We start from the raw sequence: 18859 nt of genomic DNA on the forward strand, positions 1-18859 counted from the left end.
GAGCAGATGAGTGCAGGTAGGGTAGACAGAGCAGGTGAATTCAGGTAGGGTAGACAGAGCAGGTGAATTCAGGTAGGTAGACAGGTAGCAGATGAGTGCAGGTAGGGTAGACAGAGCAGGTGAATTCAGGTAGGGTAGACAGAGCAGGTGAGTTTAGGTAGGGTAGACAGAGAAGGTGAATTCAGGTAGGGTAGACAGAGCAGGTGAGTGCAGGTAGGGTAGACAGAGCAGGTGAGTGCAGGTAGGGTAGACAGAGCAGGTGAGTGCAGGTAGGGTAGACAGAGCGGGTGAGTGCAGGTAGGGTAGACAGAGGAGGTCAGGTAGGGTAGACAGAGCAGATGAGTGCAGGTAGGGTAGACAGAGCAAGTGAATTCAGGTAGGGTAGACAGAGCAGGTGAATTCAGGTAGGGTAGACAGAGCAGATGAGTGCAGGTAGGGTAGACAGAGCAGGTGAATTCAGGTAGGGTAGACAGAGCAGATGAGTGCAGGTAGGGTAGACAGAGCAGGTGAGTTCAGGTAGGGTAGACAGAGTAGGTGAGTTTAGGTAGGGTAGACAGAGCAGGTAGGGTAGACAGAGCAAGTAGGGTAGACAGAGCAAGTAGGGTAGACAGAGCAGGTAGGGTAGACAGAGCAGGTGAGTTCAGGTAGGGTAGACAGAGCAGGTGAGTGCAGGTAGGGTAGACAGAGCAGGTGAGTGCAGGTAGGATAGACAGAGCAGGTGAATTCAGGTAGGGTAGACAGAGCAGGTGAGTGTAGGTAGGGTAGACAGAGCAGGTTAATTCAGGTAGGGTAGACAGAGCAGGTGAGTGCAGGTAGGGTAGACAGAGCAGGTGAGTGCAGGTAGGGTAGACAGAGAAGGTGAGTGCAGGTAGGGTAGACAGAGCAGGTGAGTGCAGGTAGGGTAGACAGTGCAGGTAGGGTAGACAGATAAGGTGGGTGCAGGAGGTTAGACAGTGCAGGTAGGGTAGACAGAGCAGGTGAGTGCAAGTAGGGTAGACAGAGCAGGTGAGTGCAGGTAGGGTAGACAGAGCAGGTGAGTGCAGGTAGGGTAGACTGTGCAGGTAGGGTGGACAGAGCAGGTGAGTTCAGGTAGGGTAGACAGAGCAGGTGAGATCAGGTAGGGTAGACAGAGCAGGTGAGTTCAGGTAGGGTAGACAGTGCAGGTAGGGTCGACAGTGCAGCTGAGTTCAGGTAGGGTAGACAGTGCAGGTAGGGTAGACAGAGCAGGTGAGTGCAGGTAGGGTAGACAGAGCAGGTGAGTGCAGGTAGGGTAGACAGAGCAGGTGAGTGCAGGTAGGGTAGACAGAGGAGGTCAGGTAGGGTAGACAGAGCAGATGAGTGCAGGTAGGGTAGACAGAGCAGGTGAATTCAGGTAGGGTAGACAGAGCAGGTGAATTCAGGTAGGGTAGACAGAGCAGATGAGTGCAGGTAGGGTAGACAGAGCAGGTGAGTGCAGGTAGGGTAGACAGAGCAGGTGAGTGCAGGTAGGGTAGACAGAGGAGGTCAGGTAGGGTAGACAGAGCAGATGAGTGCAGGTAGGTTAGACAGAGCAGGTGAATTCAGGTAGGGTAGACAGAGCAGGTGAATTCAGGTAGGGTAGACAGAGCAGATGAGTGCAGGTAGGGTAGACAGAGCAGGTGAATTCAGGTAGGGTAGACAGAGCAGGTGAGTTTAGGTAGGGTAGACAGAGAAGGTGAGTTCAGGTAGGGTAGACAGAGCAGGTGAATTCAGGTAGGGTAGACAGAGCAGATGAGTGCAGGTAGGGTAGACAGAGCAGGTGAATTCAGGTAGGGTAGACAGAGCAGGTGAGTTCAGGTAGGGTAGACAAAGCAGGTGAATTCAGGTAGGGTAGACAGAGCAGGTGAGTGCAGGTAGGGTAGACAGAGCAGGTGAGTGCAGGTAGGGTAGACAGAGCAGGTGAGTGCAGGTAGGGTAGACAGAGCAGGTGAGTGCAGGTAGGGTAGACAGAGCAGGTGAGTGCAGGTAGGGTAGACAGAGCAGGTGAATTCAGGTAGGGTAGACAGAGCAGGTGAATTCAGGTAGGGTAGACAGAGCAGATGAGTGCAGGTAGGGTAGACAGAGCAGGTGAGTGCAGGTAGGGTAGACAGAGCAGGTGAGTGCAGGTAGGGTAGACAGAGCAGGTGAGTGCAGGTAGGGTAGACAGAGCAGATGAGTGCAGGTAGGGTAGACAGAGCAGGTGAATTCAGGTAGGGTAGACAGAGCAGGTGAATTCAGGTAGCGTAGACAGAGCAGATGAGTGCAGGTAGGGTAGACAGAGCAGGTGAATTCAGGTAGGGTAGACAGAGCAGGTGAGTTTAGGTAGGGTAGACAGAGAAGGTGAATTCAGGTAGGGTAGACAGAGCAGGTGAGTGCAGGTAGGGTAGACAGAGCAGGTGAGTGCAGGTAGGGTAGACAGAGCAGGTGAGTGCAGGTAGGGTAGACAGAGCGGGTGAGTGCAGGTAGGGTAGACAGAGGAGGTCAGGTAGGGTAGACAGAGCAGATGAGTGCAGGTAGGGTAGACAGAGAAAGTGAATTCAGGTAGGGTAGACAGAGCAGGTGAATTCAGGTAGGGTAGACAGAGCAGATGAGTGCAGGTAGGGTAGACAGAGCAGGTGAATTCAGGTAGGGTAGACAGAGCAGATGAGTGCAGGTAGGGTAGACAGAGCAGGTGAGTTCAGGTAGGGTAGACAGAGTAGGTGAGTTTAGGTAGGGTAGACAGAGCAGGTAGGGTAGACAGAGCAAGTAGGGTAGACAGAGCAAGTAGGGTAGACAGAGCAGGTAGGGTAGACAGAGCAGGTGAGTTCAGGTAGGGTAGACAGAGCAGGTGAGTGCAGGTAGGGTAGACAGAGCAGGTGAGTGCAGGTAGGATAGACAGAGCAGGTGAATTCAGGTAGGGTAGACAGAGCAGGTGAGTGTAGGTAGGGTAGACAGAGCAGGTTAATTCAGGTAGGGTAGACAGAGCAGGTGAGTGCAGGTAGGGTAGACAGAGCAGGTGGATTAAGGTAGGGTAGACAGAGCAGGTGAGTGCAGGTAGGGTAGACAGAGAAGGTGAGTGCAGGTAGGGTAGACAGAGCAGGTGAGTGCAGGTAGGGTAGACAGTGCAGGTAGGGTAGACAGATAAGGTGGGTGCAGGAGGTTAGACAGTGCAGGTAGGGTAGACAGAGCAGGTGAGTGCAAGTAGGGTAGACAGAGCAGGTGAGTTCAGGTAGGGTAGACAGAGCAGGTGAGATCAGGTAGGGTAGACAGAGCAGGTGAGTTCAGGTAGGGTAGACAGTGCAGGTAGGGTCGACAGTGCAGCTGAGTTCAGGTAGGGTAGACAGTGCAGGTAGGGTAGACAGAGCAGGTGAGTGCAGGTAGGGTAGACAGAGCAGGTGAGTGCAGGTAGGGTAGACAGAGCAGGTGAGTGCAGGTAGGGTAGACAGAGCAGGTGAATTCAGGTAGGGTAGACAGAGCAGGTGAATTCAGGTAGTGTAGACAGAGCAGGTGAGTTCAGGTAGGGTAGACAGAGCAGGTGAGTTCAGGTAGGGTAGACAGAGCAGGTGAGTTCAGGTAGGGTCGACAGTGCAGGTGAGTTCAGGTAGGGTAGACAGTGCAGGTAGGGTAGACAGATAAGGTGGGTGCAGGAGGTTAGACAGTGCAGGTAGGGTAGACAGAGCAGGTGAGTGCAAGTAGGGTAGACAGAGCAGGTGAGTGCAGGTAGGGTAGACAGAGCAGGTGAGTGCAGGTAGGGTAGACAGTGCAGGTAGGGTGGACAGAGCAGGTGAGTTCAGGTAGGGTAGACAGAGCAGGTGAGATCAGGTAGGGTAGACAGAGCAGGAGAGTTTAGGTAGGGTAGACAGAGCAGGTGAGTTCAGGTAGGGTAGACAGTGCAGGTAGGGTTGACAGTGCAGGTGAGTTCAGGTAGAGTAGACAGTGCAGGTAGGGTAGACAGAGAAGGTGAGTGCAGGAGGTTAGACAGTGCAGGTGAGTGCAGGCATGGTAGACAGAGCAGGTGAGTGCAAGTAGGATAGACAGAGCAGGTGAGTGCAGGCATGGTAGACAGAGCAGGTGAGTGCAAGTAGGGTAGACAGTGCAGGTGAGTGCAGGCATGGTAGACAGAGCAGGTGAGTGCAAGTAGGGTAGACAAAGCAGGTGAGTGCAGGTAGGGTAGACAGAGCAGGTGAGTGCAAGTAGGGTAGACAGAGCAGGTGAGTACATTGTAAGATTTAAAAAAAAAAAAAACTATATTTAAAAAATAAATAAAAATGAAAGATTTATTTCAGTCAACATCTGATGGACAAATCCATCCATTGTCGCATATACAGTTGAAGTCGGAAGCTTACATACATTTTAGCCAACTACATTTAAACTCAGTTTTTCATAATTCCTGACATTTAATCCTAGTAAAGATTCCCTGTTTTAGGTCAGTTAGGATCACCGCTTTATTTGAAGAATGTGAAATGCGTCCTCCCGGGTGGCGCAGTGGTTAAGGGCTATGAGACAACAGAGAGAGGAAGGGGCTAGTACTGTATGGTGGAGGAGGGGTCAGACAGAGGGAGGGGCTAGTACTGTATGGTGGAGGAGGGGTCAGACAGAGGGAGGGGCTAGTACTGTATGGTGGAGGAGGGGTCAGACAGAGGGAGGGGCTAGTACTGTATGGTGGAGGAGGGGTCAGACAGAGGGAGGGGCTAGTACTGTATGGTGGAGGAGGGTTCAGACAGAGGGAGGGGCTAGTACTGTATGGTGGAGGAGGGGTCAGACAGAGGGAGGGGCTAGTACTGTATGGTAGAGGAGGGGTCAGACAGAGGGAGGGGCTAGTACTGTATGGTGGAGGAGGAGACAGAGAGAGGGAGGGGATAGTACTGTATGGTGGAGGAGGGGTCAGACAGAGGGAGGGGCTAGTACTGTATGGTGGAGGAGGGGTCAGACAGAGGGAGGGGCTAGTACTGTATGGTGGAGGAGGGGTCAGACAGAGGGAGGGGCTAGTACTGTATGGTGGAGGAGGGGTCAGACAGAGGGAGGGGCTAGTACTGTACTGCAGCACCAGCTGTGCCACCAGAGACCCTGGGTTTGCGCCCAGGCCGGGTCTGTGGGGTGACGCAGGTTAGGGAGGGATTGTCCTTGTCTCATCGCGCACCAGCGACTCCTGTGGCGGGCTGGGTGCAGTGTGCACCAACCAAGGTTGCCAGGTGCACGGTGTTTCCTCCGACACATTGGTGCGGCTGGCTTCCGGGTTGGGATGCGCGCTGTGTTAAGAAGTGCGGCTTGGTTGGGTTGTGTTTCGGAGGAAGCATGACTTTCAACCTTAGTCAACCTTTCAACCGAGCCCATACGGCAGTTGTAGCTATGAGACAAGATAGTAGCTGCTAACAACAATTGGACACCACGAAATTGGGGAGAAAAAGGGGTAAAAAATTCAACAAAAAAAACACACACAAAAAAAGAATGTAAGTGTCAGAATAATAGTAGAGAGAATTATTTATTTCAGCTTTTATTTCTTTCATCCACCCCAGTGGGTCAGAAGTTTACATACACTCAATTAGTATTTGGTAGCATTGCTTTAAAATTGTTTAACTTGCGTCAAACGTTTCGGGTAGCCTTCCACAAGCCTCCCAAAATAAGTTGGGTGAATTTTGGCCCATTTCTCCTGACAGAGCTGGTGTAACTGAGTCAGGTTTGTAGGCCTCCTTGCTCACACACACATTTTCTATATGATTGAGGTCAGGGCTTTGTGATGGCCAGTCCAATACCTTGACTTTGTTGTCCTTAAGCCATTTTGCCACAGCTTTAGAAATATGCTTGAGGTCATTGTCCATTTGGAAGACCCATTTGCGACCAAGCTTTAACTTCCTGACTGATGTCTTGAGATGTTGCTTCAATATATTCACATACTTTTCCTACCTCATGATGCCATCTATTTTGTGAAGTGCACCAGTCCCTCCTGCAGCAAAGCACCCCCACAACATGATGCTGCCACCCCGTGCTTCACGGTTGGGATGGTGTTCTTCGGCTTGCAAGCCTCCCCCTTTTTCCTCCAAACATGACAATGGTCATTATGGCCAAACAGTTCTATTTTTGTTTCATCAGACCAGAGGACATTTCTCCAAAAAGTACGATCTTTGTCCCCATGTGCAGCTGCAAACCGTAGTCTGGCTTTTTATGGTAGTTTTGGAGCAGTGGCTTCTTCCTTGCTGAGCGGCCTTTCAGGTTATGTCGATATAGGACTCGTTTGACTGTGGATATAGATACTATTGTACCTGATTCCTCCAGCATCTTCACAATGTCCATTGCTGTTGTTCTGGGAATGATTTGCACTTTTCGCACCAAAGTACATTCATCTCCAGGAGACAGAACGCGTCTCCTTCCTGAGCGGTATGACGGCTGCGTGGTCCCATGGTGTTTATACTTGCGTACTATTGTTTGTACAGATGAATGTGGTACCTTCAGGCGTTTGGAAATTGCTCCCAATAATGAACCAGACTTGTGGAGGTCCACAAATAATATTCTGAGGTCTTGGCTGATTTCTTTTGATTTTCTCATGATGTCAAGCAAAGAGGCACTGAGTTTGAAGGTAGGCCTTGAAATTCATCCACAGGTACACCTCCAATTGACTCAAATGATGTCAATTAGCCTATCAGAAGCTTCTAAAGCCATGACATCATATTCTGGAATTTTCCCAGCTGTTTAAAGGCACAGTCAGCTTAGTGTATGTAGACGTCTGACCCACTGGAATTGTGATGCAGTGAATCATAAGTGAAATAATCTGTCTGTAAACAATTTTTGGAAAAATGACTTGTGTCATGCACAACATAGATGTCCTAACCGACTTGCCAAAACTATAGTTTGTTAACAAGAAATTTGTGGAGTGGTTGAAAAACAAGTTTTAATGACTCCAACCTAAGTGTATGTAAACTTCTGACTTCAACTGTATTAGAATCGTTTTAACAATTTCGATAACTTTTGCTACTTGTGCTAATGGCTAGTGACAAGATCAACAACAGAGACTCGTTGGGGATTCGAGAGAGACATGGTTAGACTGTCCCTGGTTCGTTGGGGATTCGAGAGAGACATGGTTAGACTGTCCCTGGTTCGTTGGGGGATTCGAGAAAGACATGGTTAGACTGTCCCTGGTTCGTTGGGGGATTCGAGAAAGACATGGTTAGACTGTCCCAGGCTCGTTGGGGGATTCGAGAGAGACATGGTCAGACTGTCCCAGGCTGGTTCATTGGGGGATTCGAGAGAGACATGGTTATACTGTCCCTGGCTCGTTGGGGGATTCGAGAGAGACATGGTTAGACTGTCCCTGGTTGGTTGGGGGATTCGAGAGTGTACCACAGTGTACCCATTATTAACCTAACCATAGTGTACCCATTATTAACCTAACCATAGTGTACCCATTATTAACCTAACCATAGTATACCCATTATTAACCTAACCATAGTATACCCATTATTAACCTTATAGTATACCCATTATTAACCTAACCATAGTGTACCCAGTATTAACCTAACCATAGTGTACCCATTATTAACCTTATAGTATACCCATTATTAACCTAACCATAGTGTACCCATTATTAACCTAACCATAGTATACCCATTATTAACCTAACCATAGTATACCCATTATTAACCTTTAGTGTACCCATTATTAACCTAACCATAGCAAACCCATTATTAACCTAACCATAGTAAACCCATTATTAACCTAACCATAGTATACCCATTATTAACCTAACCATAGTATACCCATTATTAACCTTATAGTATACCCATTATTAACCTAACCATAGTATACCCATTATTAACCTAACCATAGTGTACCCATTATTAACCTTATAGTATACCCATTATTAACCTAACCATAGTATACCCATTATTAACCTTATAGTATACCCATTATTAACCTAACCATAGTATACCCATTATTAACCTAACCATAGTATACCCATTATTAACCTAACCATAGTATACCCATTATTAACCTAACCATAGTATACCCATTATTAACCTAACCATAGTATACCCATTATTAACCTAACCCATTAACATAGTATACCCATTATTAACCTAACCATAGTGTACCCATTATTAACCTAACCATAGTGTACCCATTATTAACCTAACCATAGTGTACCCATTATTAACCTAACCATAGTATACCCATTATTAACCTTATAGTATACCCATTATTAACCTTATAGTATACCCATTATTAACCTAACCATAGTATACCCATTATTAACCTAACCATAGTATACCCATTATTAACCTAACCATAGTGTACCCATTATTAACCTAACCATAGTGTACCCATTATTAACCTTTAGTGTACCCATTAATAACCTAACCATAGTATACCCATTATTAACCTTTAGTGTACCCATTATTAACCTAACCATAGTGTACCCATTATTAACCTAACCATAGTGTACCCATTATTAACCTAACCATAGTGTACCCATTATTAACCTAACCATAGTGTACCCATTATTAACCTAACCATAGTATACCCATTATTAACCTAACCATAGTGTACCCATTATTAACCTAACCATAGTGTACCAATTATTAACCTAACCATAGTAACCTTTAGTACCCATTATTAACCTTTAGTATACCCATTATTAACCTAACCATAGTATACCCCATTATTATTAACCTAACCATAGTATACCCATTATTAACCTTTAGTATACCCATTATTAACCTAACCATAGTATTATTAACCTAACCATAGTATACCCATTATTAACCTAACCATAGTATACCCATTATTAACCTAACCATAGTATACCCATTATTAACCTAACCATAGTATACCCATTATTAACCTAACCATAGTATACCCATTATTAACCTAACCATAGTGTACCCATTATTAACCTAACCATAGTATACCCATTATTATTATTAACCTAACCATAGTGTACCCATTATTAACCTAACCATAGTATACCCATTATTAACCTAACCATAGTGTACCCATTATTAACCTAACCATAGTGTACCCATTATTAACCTAACCATAGTGTACCCATTATTAACCTAACCATAGTATACCCATTATTAACCTTATAGTATACCCATTATTAACCTAACCATAGTGTACCCATTATTAACCTAACCATAGTGTACCCATTATTAACCTAACATTATACCCATATTACCCATAACCATAGTGTACCCATTATTAACCTAACCATAGTGTACCCATTATTAACCTAACCATAGTGTACCCATTATTAACCTAACCATAGTGTACCCATTATTAACCTTTAGTATACCCATTATTAACCTAACCATAGTGTACCCATTATTAACCTAACCATAGTGTACCCATTATTAACCTAACCATAGTGTACCCATTATTAACCTTACCATAGTATACCCATTATTAACCTAACCATAGTATACCCATTATTAACCTAACCATAGTGTACCCATTATTAACCTAACCATAGTATACCCATTATTAACCTAACCATAGTGTACCCATTATTAACCTAACCATAGTAAACCCATTATTAACCTAACCATAGTGTACCCATTATTAACCTAACCATAGTGTACCCATTATTAACCTAACCATAGTGTACCCATTATTAACCTAACCATAGTATACCCATTATTAACCTAACCATAGTGTACCCATTATTAACCTAACCATAGTGTACCCATTATTAACCTTACCATATACCCATTATTAACCTAACCATAGTATACCCATTATTAACCTAACCATAGTATACCCATTATTAACCTAACCATAGTATACCCATTATTAACCTTATATATACCCATTATTAACCTAACCATAGTATACCCATTATTAACCTAACCATAGTACCCATTATTAACCTAACCATAGTGTACCCATTATTAACCTAACCATAGTATACCCATTATTAACCTAACCATAGTATACCCATTATTAACCTAACCATAGTATACCCATTATTAACCTAACCATAGTGTACCCATTATTAACCTAACCATAGTGTACCCATTATTAACCTAACCATAGTGTACCCATTATTAACCTAACCATAGTACCCATTATTAACCATTATTAAACCTAACCATAGTATACCCATTATTAACCTAACCCATAGTATACCCATTATTAACCTAACCATAGTACCCATTATTAACCTAACCATAGTATACCCATTATTAACCTTATAGTATACCCATTATTAACCTAACCATAGTGTACCCATTATTAACCATAGTGTACCCATAGTGTACCCATTATTAACCTAACCATAGTATACCCATTATTAACCTAACCATAGTGTACCCATTATTAACCTAACCATAGTATACCCATTATTAACCTTATAGTATACCCATTATTAACCTAACCATAGTACCCATTATTAACCTTATAGTACCCATTATTAACCTAACCATACCCATTATTAACCTTATAGTATACCCCCATTATTAACCTAACCATAGTTATACCCATTATTAACCTAACCATAGTATACCCATTATTAACCTAACCATAGTATACCCATTATTAACCTAACCATAGTGTACCCATTATTAACCTTATAGTATACCCATTATTAACCTAACCATAGTATACCCATTATTAACCTAACCATAGTATACCCATTATTAACCTAACCATAGTATACCCATTATTAACCTAACCATAGTATACCCATTATTAACCTAACCATAGTGTACCCATTATTAATACCCATTATTACCAACCAGTATACCCATTATTAACCTAACCATAGTATACCCATTATTAACCTAACCATAGTATACCCATTATTAACCTAACCATAGTATACCCATTATTAACCTTATAGTATACCCATTATTAACCTAACCATAGTGTACCCATTATTAACCTAACCATAGTATACCCATTATTAACCTAACCATAGTATACCCATTATTAACCTAACCATAGTGTACCCATTATTAACCTAACCATAGTGTACCCATTATTAACCTAACCATAGTATACCCATTATTAACCTTATAGTATACCCATTATTAACCTAACCATAGTGTACCCATTATTAACCTAACCATAGTAGTATACCCATTATTAACCTAACCATAGTATACCCATTATTAACCTAACCATAGTATACCCATTATTAACCTAACCATAGTATACCCATTATTAACCTAACCATAGTATACCCATTATTAACCTAACCATAGTATACCCATTATTAACCTAACCATAGTGTACCCATTATTAACCTTAACCCATTATTAACCTTATAGTATACCATTATTAACCTATAGTATACCCATTATTAACCTAACCATAGTATACCCATTATTAACCTAACCATAGTATACCCATTATTAACCTAACCATAGTATACCCATTATTAACCTAACACCCATTATACCCATAACCTAACCATAGTGTACCCATTATTAACCTAACCATAGTATACCCATTATTAACCTATACCATTATTAACCTACCCCCATTATTAACCTAACCATTAACCTAACCATAGTATACCCATTATTAACCTAACCATAGTGTACCCATTATTAACCTAACCATAGTGTACCCATTATTAACCTAACCATAGTATACCCATTATTAACCTAACCCATTATTAACCTAACCATAGTATACCCATTATTAACCTAACCATAGTATACCCATTATTAACCTAACCCATAGTGTACCCATTATTAACCTAACCATAGTATTATTAACCTAACCATTATTAACCTAACCATAGTATACCCATTATTAACCTAACCATAGTACCCATTATTAACCTAACCATAGTATACCCATTATTAACCTAACCATAGTATACCCATTATTAACCTAACCATAGTATACCCATTATTAACCTAACCATAGTGTACCCATTATTAACCTAACCATAGTATACCCATTATTAACCTAACCATAGTATACCCATTATTAACCTAACCATAGTATACCCATTATTAACCTAACCATAACCCATTATTAACCTAACCATAGTATACCCATTATTAACCTTATAGTATACCCATTATTAACCTAACCATAGTGTACCCATTATTAACCTAACCATAGTGTACCCATTATTAACCTAACCATAGTATTATTAACCCCATAGTATTATTAACCTAACCATAGTGTACCCATTATTAACCTAACCATAGTATACCCATTATTAACCTAACCATAGTATACCCATTATTAACCTAACCATAGTGTACCCATTATTAACCTAACCATAGTATACCCATTATTAACCTAACCATAGTATACCCATTATTAACCTAACCATAGTGTACCCATTATTAACCTAACCATAGTGTACCCATTATTAACCTAACCATAGTATACCCATTATTAACCTAACCATAGTATACCCATTATTAACCTAACCATAGTATACCTAACCATAGTATACCCATTATTAACCTAACCATAGTGTACCCATTATTAACCTAACCATAGTATACCCATTATTAACCTAAGTATACCCATTATTAACCTAACCATAGTATACCCATTATTAACCCATTATAACCATAGTATATTAACCCATTATTAACCTAACCATAGTATACCCATTATTAACCTAACCATAGTGTACCCATTATTAACCTAACCATAGTATACCCATTATTAACCTAACCATAGTATACCCATTATTAACCTAACCATAGTATACCCATTATTAACCTTATAGTATACCCATTATTAACCTAACCATAGTGTACCCATTATTAACCTAACCATAGTGTACCCATTATTAACCTTATAGTATAACCCATTATTAACCTAACCATAGTATACCCATTATTAACCTAACCATAGTATTATTAACCTAACCATTATAGTTATTAACCTAACCATAGTATACCCATTATTAACCTAACCATAGTATACCCATTATTAACCTAACCATAGTATACCCATTATTAACCTAACCATAGTGTACCCATTATTAACCTAACCATAGTGTACCCATTATTAACCTAACCATAGTATACCCATTATTAACCCATTATTAAACCTAACCATAGTATACCCATTATTAACCTAACCATAGTATACCCATTATTAACCTAACCATAGTATACCCATTATTAACCTAACCATAGTGTACCCATTATTAACCTTTAGTATACCCATTATTAACCTAACCATAGTATACCCATTATTAACCTAACCATAGTGTACCCATTATTAACCTTATAGTATACCCATTATTAACCTAACCATAGTATACCCATTATTAACCTAACCATAGTATACCCATTATTAACCTAACCATAGTGTACCCATTATTAACCTAACCATAGTGTACCCATTATTAACCTAACCATTATTAACCTACCCTAATAGTATACCCATTATTAACCTAACCATAGTGTACCCATTATTAACCTAACCATAGTATACCCATACCCATTATTAACCTTAAACCATAGTATACCCATTATTAACCTAACCATAGTATACCCATTATTAACCTAACCATAGTATACCCATTATTAACCTAACCATAGTATACCCATTATTAACCTAACCATAGTATACCCATTATTAACCTATAGTATACCCATTATTAACCTAACCATAGTGTACCCATTATTAACCTAACCATAGTATACCCATTATTAACCTAACCATAGTACCCATTATTAACCTAACCATAGTATACCCATTATTAACCTAACCATAGTATACCCATTATTAACCTAACCATAGTATTTATTAACCTAACCATAGTGTACCCATTTAACCTTATAGTATACCCATTATTAACCTAACCATAGTATACCCATTATTAACCTAACCATAGTATACCCATTATTAACCTAACCATAGTATACCCATTATTAACCTAACATTATTAACCTAACCATAGTGTACCCATTATTAACCTAACCATAGTATACCCATTATTAACCTAACCATAGTGTATACCCATTATTAACCTAACCATAGTATACCCATTATTAACCTAACCATAGTGTACCCATTATTAACCTAACCATAGTATACCCATTATTAACCTAACCATAGTATACCCATTATTAACCTAACCATAGTATACCCATTATTAACCTAACCATAGTATACCCATTATTAACCTAACCATAGTATACCCATTATTAACCTAACCATAGTGTACCCATTATTAACCTAACCATAGTGTACCCATTATTAACCTAACCATAGTATACCCATTATTAACCTAACCATAGTATATTAACCCATTATTAACCTAACCATAGTATACCCATTATTAACCTAACCATAGTGTACCCATTATTAACCTAACCATAGTGTACCCATTATTAACCTAACCATAGTGTACCCATTATTAACCTAACCATAGTATACCATAGTATACCCATTATTAACCTAACCATAGTGTACCCAACCTTATAGTATACCCATTATTAACCTAACCATAGTATACCCATTATTAACCTAACCATAGTACCCATTATTAACCTAACCATAGTATACCCATTATTAACCTAACCATAGTATACCCATTATTAACCTAACCATAGTATACCCATTATTAACCTAACCATAGTATACCCATTATTAACCTAACCATAGTATACCCATTATTAACCTTAGTACCCATTATTAACCTAACCATAGTATACCCATTATTAACCTAACCATAGTATACCCATTATTAACCTAACCATAGTATACCCATTATTAACCTAACCATAGTATACCCATTATTAACCTTTAACCCATTATTAACCTAACCATAGTATACCCATTATTAACCTAACCATAGTATTAACCTAACCATAGTAGTATACCCATTATTAACCTAACCATAGTGTACCCATTATTAACCTAACCATAGTTATTAACCCATTATTAAACCTAACCATAGTACCCATTATTAACCTAACCATAGTACCCATTATTAACCTAACCATAGTGTACCCATTATTAACCTTTAGTAAACCCATTATTAACCTAACCATAGTATACCCATTATTAACCTAACCATAGTGTACCCATTATTAACCTAACCATAGTATACCCATTATTAACCTTACCATAGTGTACCCATTATTAACCTAACCATAGTGTACCCATTATTAACCTTATAGTATACCCATTATTAACCTAACCATAGTGTACCCATTATTAACCTAACCATAGTGTACCCATTATTAACCTAACCATAGTATACCCATTATTAACCTAACCATAGTGTACCCATTATTAACCTAACCATAGTGTACCCATTATTAACCTATAGTATACCCATTATTAACCTAACCATAGTGTACCCATTATTAACCTAACCATAGTATTATTAACCCATTATTAACCTTACCATAGTGTACCCATTATTAACCTAACCATAGTGTACCCATTATTAACCTTATAGTATACCCATTATTAACCTAACCATAGTGTACCCATTATTAACCTAACCATAGTATACCCATTATTAACCTAACCATAGTATACCCATTATTAACCTAACCATAGTGTACCCATTATTAACCTAACCATAGTGTACCCATTATTAACCTAACCATAGTATACCCATTATTAACCTAACCATAGTGTACCCATTATTAACCTAACCATAGTGTACCCATTATTAACCTAACCATAGTATACCCATTATTAACCTAACCATAGTAAACCCATTATTAACCTAACCATAGTGTACCCATTATTAACCTAACCATAGTTATTAACCCATTATTAAACCTAACCATAGTGTACCCATTATTAACCTAACCATAGTATACCCATTATTAACCTAACCATAGTGTACCCATTATTAACCTAACCATAGTGTACCCATTATTAACCTTATAGTATACCCATTATTAACCTAACCATAGTATACCCATTATTAACCTAACCATAGTATACCCATTATTAACCTAACCATAGTGTACCCATTATTAACCTTATAGTATACCCATTATTAACCTAACCATAGTGTACCCATTATTAACCTAACCATAGTATACCCATTATTAACCTTATAGTATACCCATTATTAACCTAACCATAGTATACCCATTATTAACCTAACCATAGTGTACCCATTATTAACCTAACCATAGTATACCCATTATTAACCTTATAGTATACCCATTATTAACCTAACCATAGTGTACCCATTATTAACCTAACCATAGTATACCCATTATTAACCTAACCATAGTAAACCCATTATTAACCTAACCATAGTATACCCATTATTAACCTAACCATAGTATACCCATTATTAACCTAACCATAGTGTACCCATTATTAACCTAACCATAGTATACCCATTATTAACCTAACCATAGTGTACCCATTATTAACCTTATAGTATACCCATTATTAACCTAACCATAGTATACCCATTATTAACCTAACCATAGTGTACCCATTATTAACCTAACCATAGTGTACCCATTATTAACCTAACCATAGTGTACCCATTATTAACCTAACCATAGTGTACCCATTATTAACCTTATAGTATACCCATTATTAACCTAACCATAGTGTACCCATTATTAACCTAACCATAGTGTACCCATTATTAACCTTATAGTATACCCATTATTAACCTAACCATAGTGTACCCATTATTAACCTAACCATAGTGTACCCATTATTAACCTAACCATAGTATACCCATTATTAACCTAACCATAGTATACCCATTATTAACCTTATAGTATACCCATTATTAACCTAACCATAGTATACCCATTATTAACCTAACCATAGTATACCCATTATTAACCTAACCATAGTGTACCCATTATTAACCTAACCATAGTGTACCCATTATTAACCTAACCATAGTGTACCCATTATTAACCTTATAGTATACCCATTATTAACCTAACCATAGTGTACCCATTATTAACCTAACCATAGTGTACCCATTATTAACCTTATAGTATACCCATTATTAACCTAACCATAGTGTACCCATTATTAACCTAACCATAGTGTACCCATTATTAACCTAACCATAGTATACCCATTATTAACCTAACCATAGTATACCCATTATTAGCCTTATAGTATACCCAGTATTAACCTAACCATAGTATACCCATTATTAACCTAACCATAGTATACCCATTATTAACCTAACCATAGTGTACCCATTATTAACCTAACCATAGTATACCCATTATTAACCTAACCATAGTGTACCCATTATTAACCTAACCATAGTAAACCCATTATTAACCTTATAGTATACCCATTATTAACCTTATAGTATACCCATTATTAACCTAACCATAGTGTACCCATTATTAACCTAACCATAGTGTACCCATTATTAGCCTAACCATAGTGTACCCATTATTAACCTAACCATAGTAAACCCATTATTAACCTTATAGTATACCCATTATTAACCTAACCATAGTATACCCATTATTAACCTAACCATAGTGTACCCATTATTAACCTAACCATAGTGTACCCAGTATTAACCTAACCATAGTGTACCCATTATTAGCCTGGGGTGAACAAATTATTTAATTAATAAAAAAGCATAGAACAGCTAGCATCTCTAGTCTACGCCAGTCAACACAGGCACTGTTATGTGGGATGATAAATAAGATAGTGGCTGCTATAAGTTAGCTAGTCTTGGCTGCAGCTGAGTAGCGTCTCTCTCTGTCTGCCTCCCCCGGCTCGCATCCATCTCACCGGCACCTCCGCAGCTGTAGAACGCCAGCCTCTCAGGGAATTATTATTATATATATTTTTTAACGATACTATTCAAATAGTGAACTTATTTCAAACCCCCATCCCTACACCACACACACGCACACGTACGTAAACATACTGATACCTCAGATAGAGATAAGTAGCTTTGGTACCACCCACCACTTCCAGCTGCCCGTTGTCATGGTGACGCCATCACGGTCCTTCATGGACGCCAGCATTAGCCAGGAGTCCCCTCCTCCTCCAAGCTCCTCCAATCAGACTGAGAGTCCCTGTTCAACTCAAGACAACGGGCTGTCCAAACCATACGGCCCGTCCCAAACGGCATCCTATTCCCTATATAGCGTACTACTTCTGACCAGGGTTCCCGTAGGATGCAATTTGGGACGTATCCAAAGTCAAGTGTTCTTTACCTTTCTGCATCTGCTAATCTCATTCAAGTGAACCATGATTGCTGATTTAGCATCATGGCCAGCTGATCACACACGAATCCCTTACCCAGCTCGTCAGCTACCATCATAAGATCACGGTAAAAAGAAAACAAGACAAAGACCAGGACCCGTATCCCACAAAGCAAGTCCAGAGTAGTAGTGCTGATCAGGGATCTGTCCGATCTAAAAAGGTCAAACTGATCCTAGATCAGCACTTCATACTCTACGACGCCCCGACTCGACAAGTTGTGATTTGATATTTTTCTAGAAGGCTCTAAGCTGTAAGTAAAATAGACCTGTAGCTCCAAGGGGCTTGACCCCAACAGTGGGGGTCACTGTGACTGTAGATTGACGGCTGTCGTTACAGAATCGGGACCGAGGCAGAGCAGACTGGTGCAGGGGAATCAGAAGACGAGGTTAATCTGGACACCTGCTGCGTCATGTGTTTGGTCGTCCCACTCCCTGTAGACCTACTGATTGAGCTACTGACTGAGCTACTGACTACCAGAGATCCCTGTGATGATTCCGAATCATCATGCCAGACAATAAAAATATTGTCCCAAATGGCACCACATTCCCTATATAGTGCACTACTTTTGACTAAGGGTCCATTTGGTTCTGGTCAAAAGTAGTGCACTACATACAAAGGGTGCCATTTGTGACCGTCTATAAAATGTGCACATAAACGTATTTTAACCATGTGCTATTGTTTTCGATGTAACCAAGTAGAAATATGTCCATAT

Source organism: Oncorhynchus masou, chromosome 21 (assembly GCF_036934945.1).
Source record: "Oncorhynchus masou masou isolate Uvic2021 chromosome 21, UVic_Omas_1.1, whole genome shotgun sequence".
Taxonomy (NCBI): domain Eukaryota; kingdom Metazoa; phylum Chordata; class Actinopteri; order Salmoniformes; family Salmonidae; genus Oncorhynchus; species Oncorhynchus masou.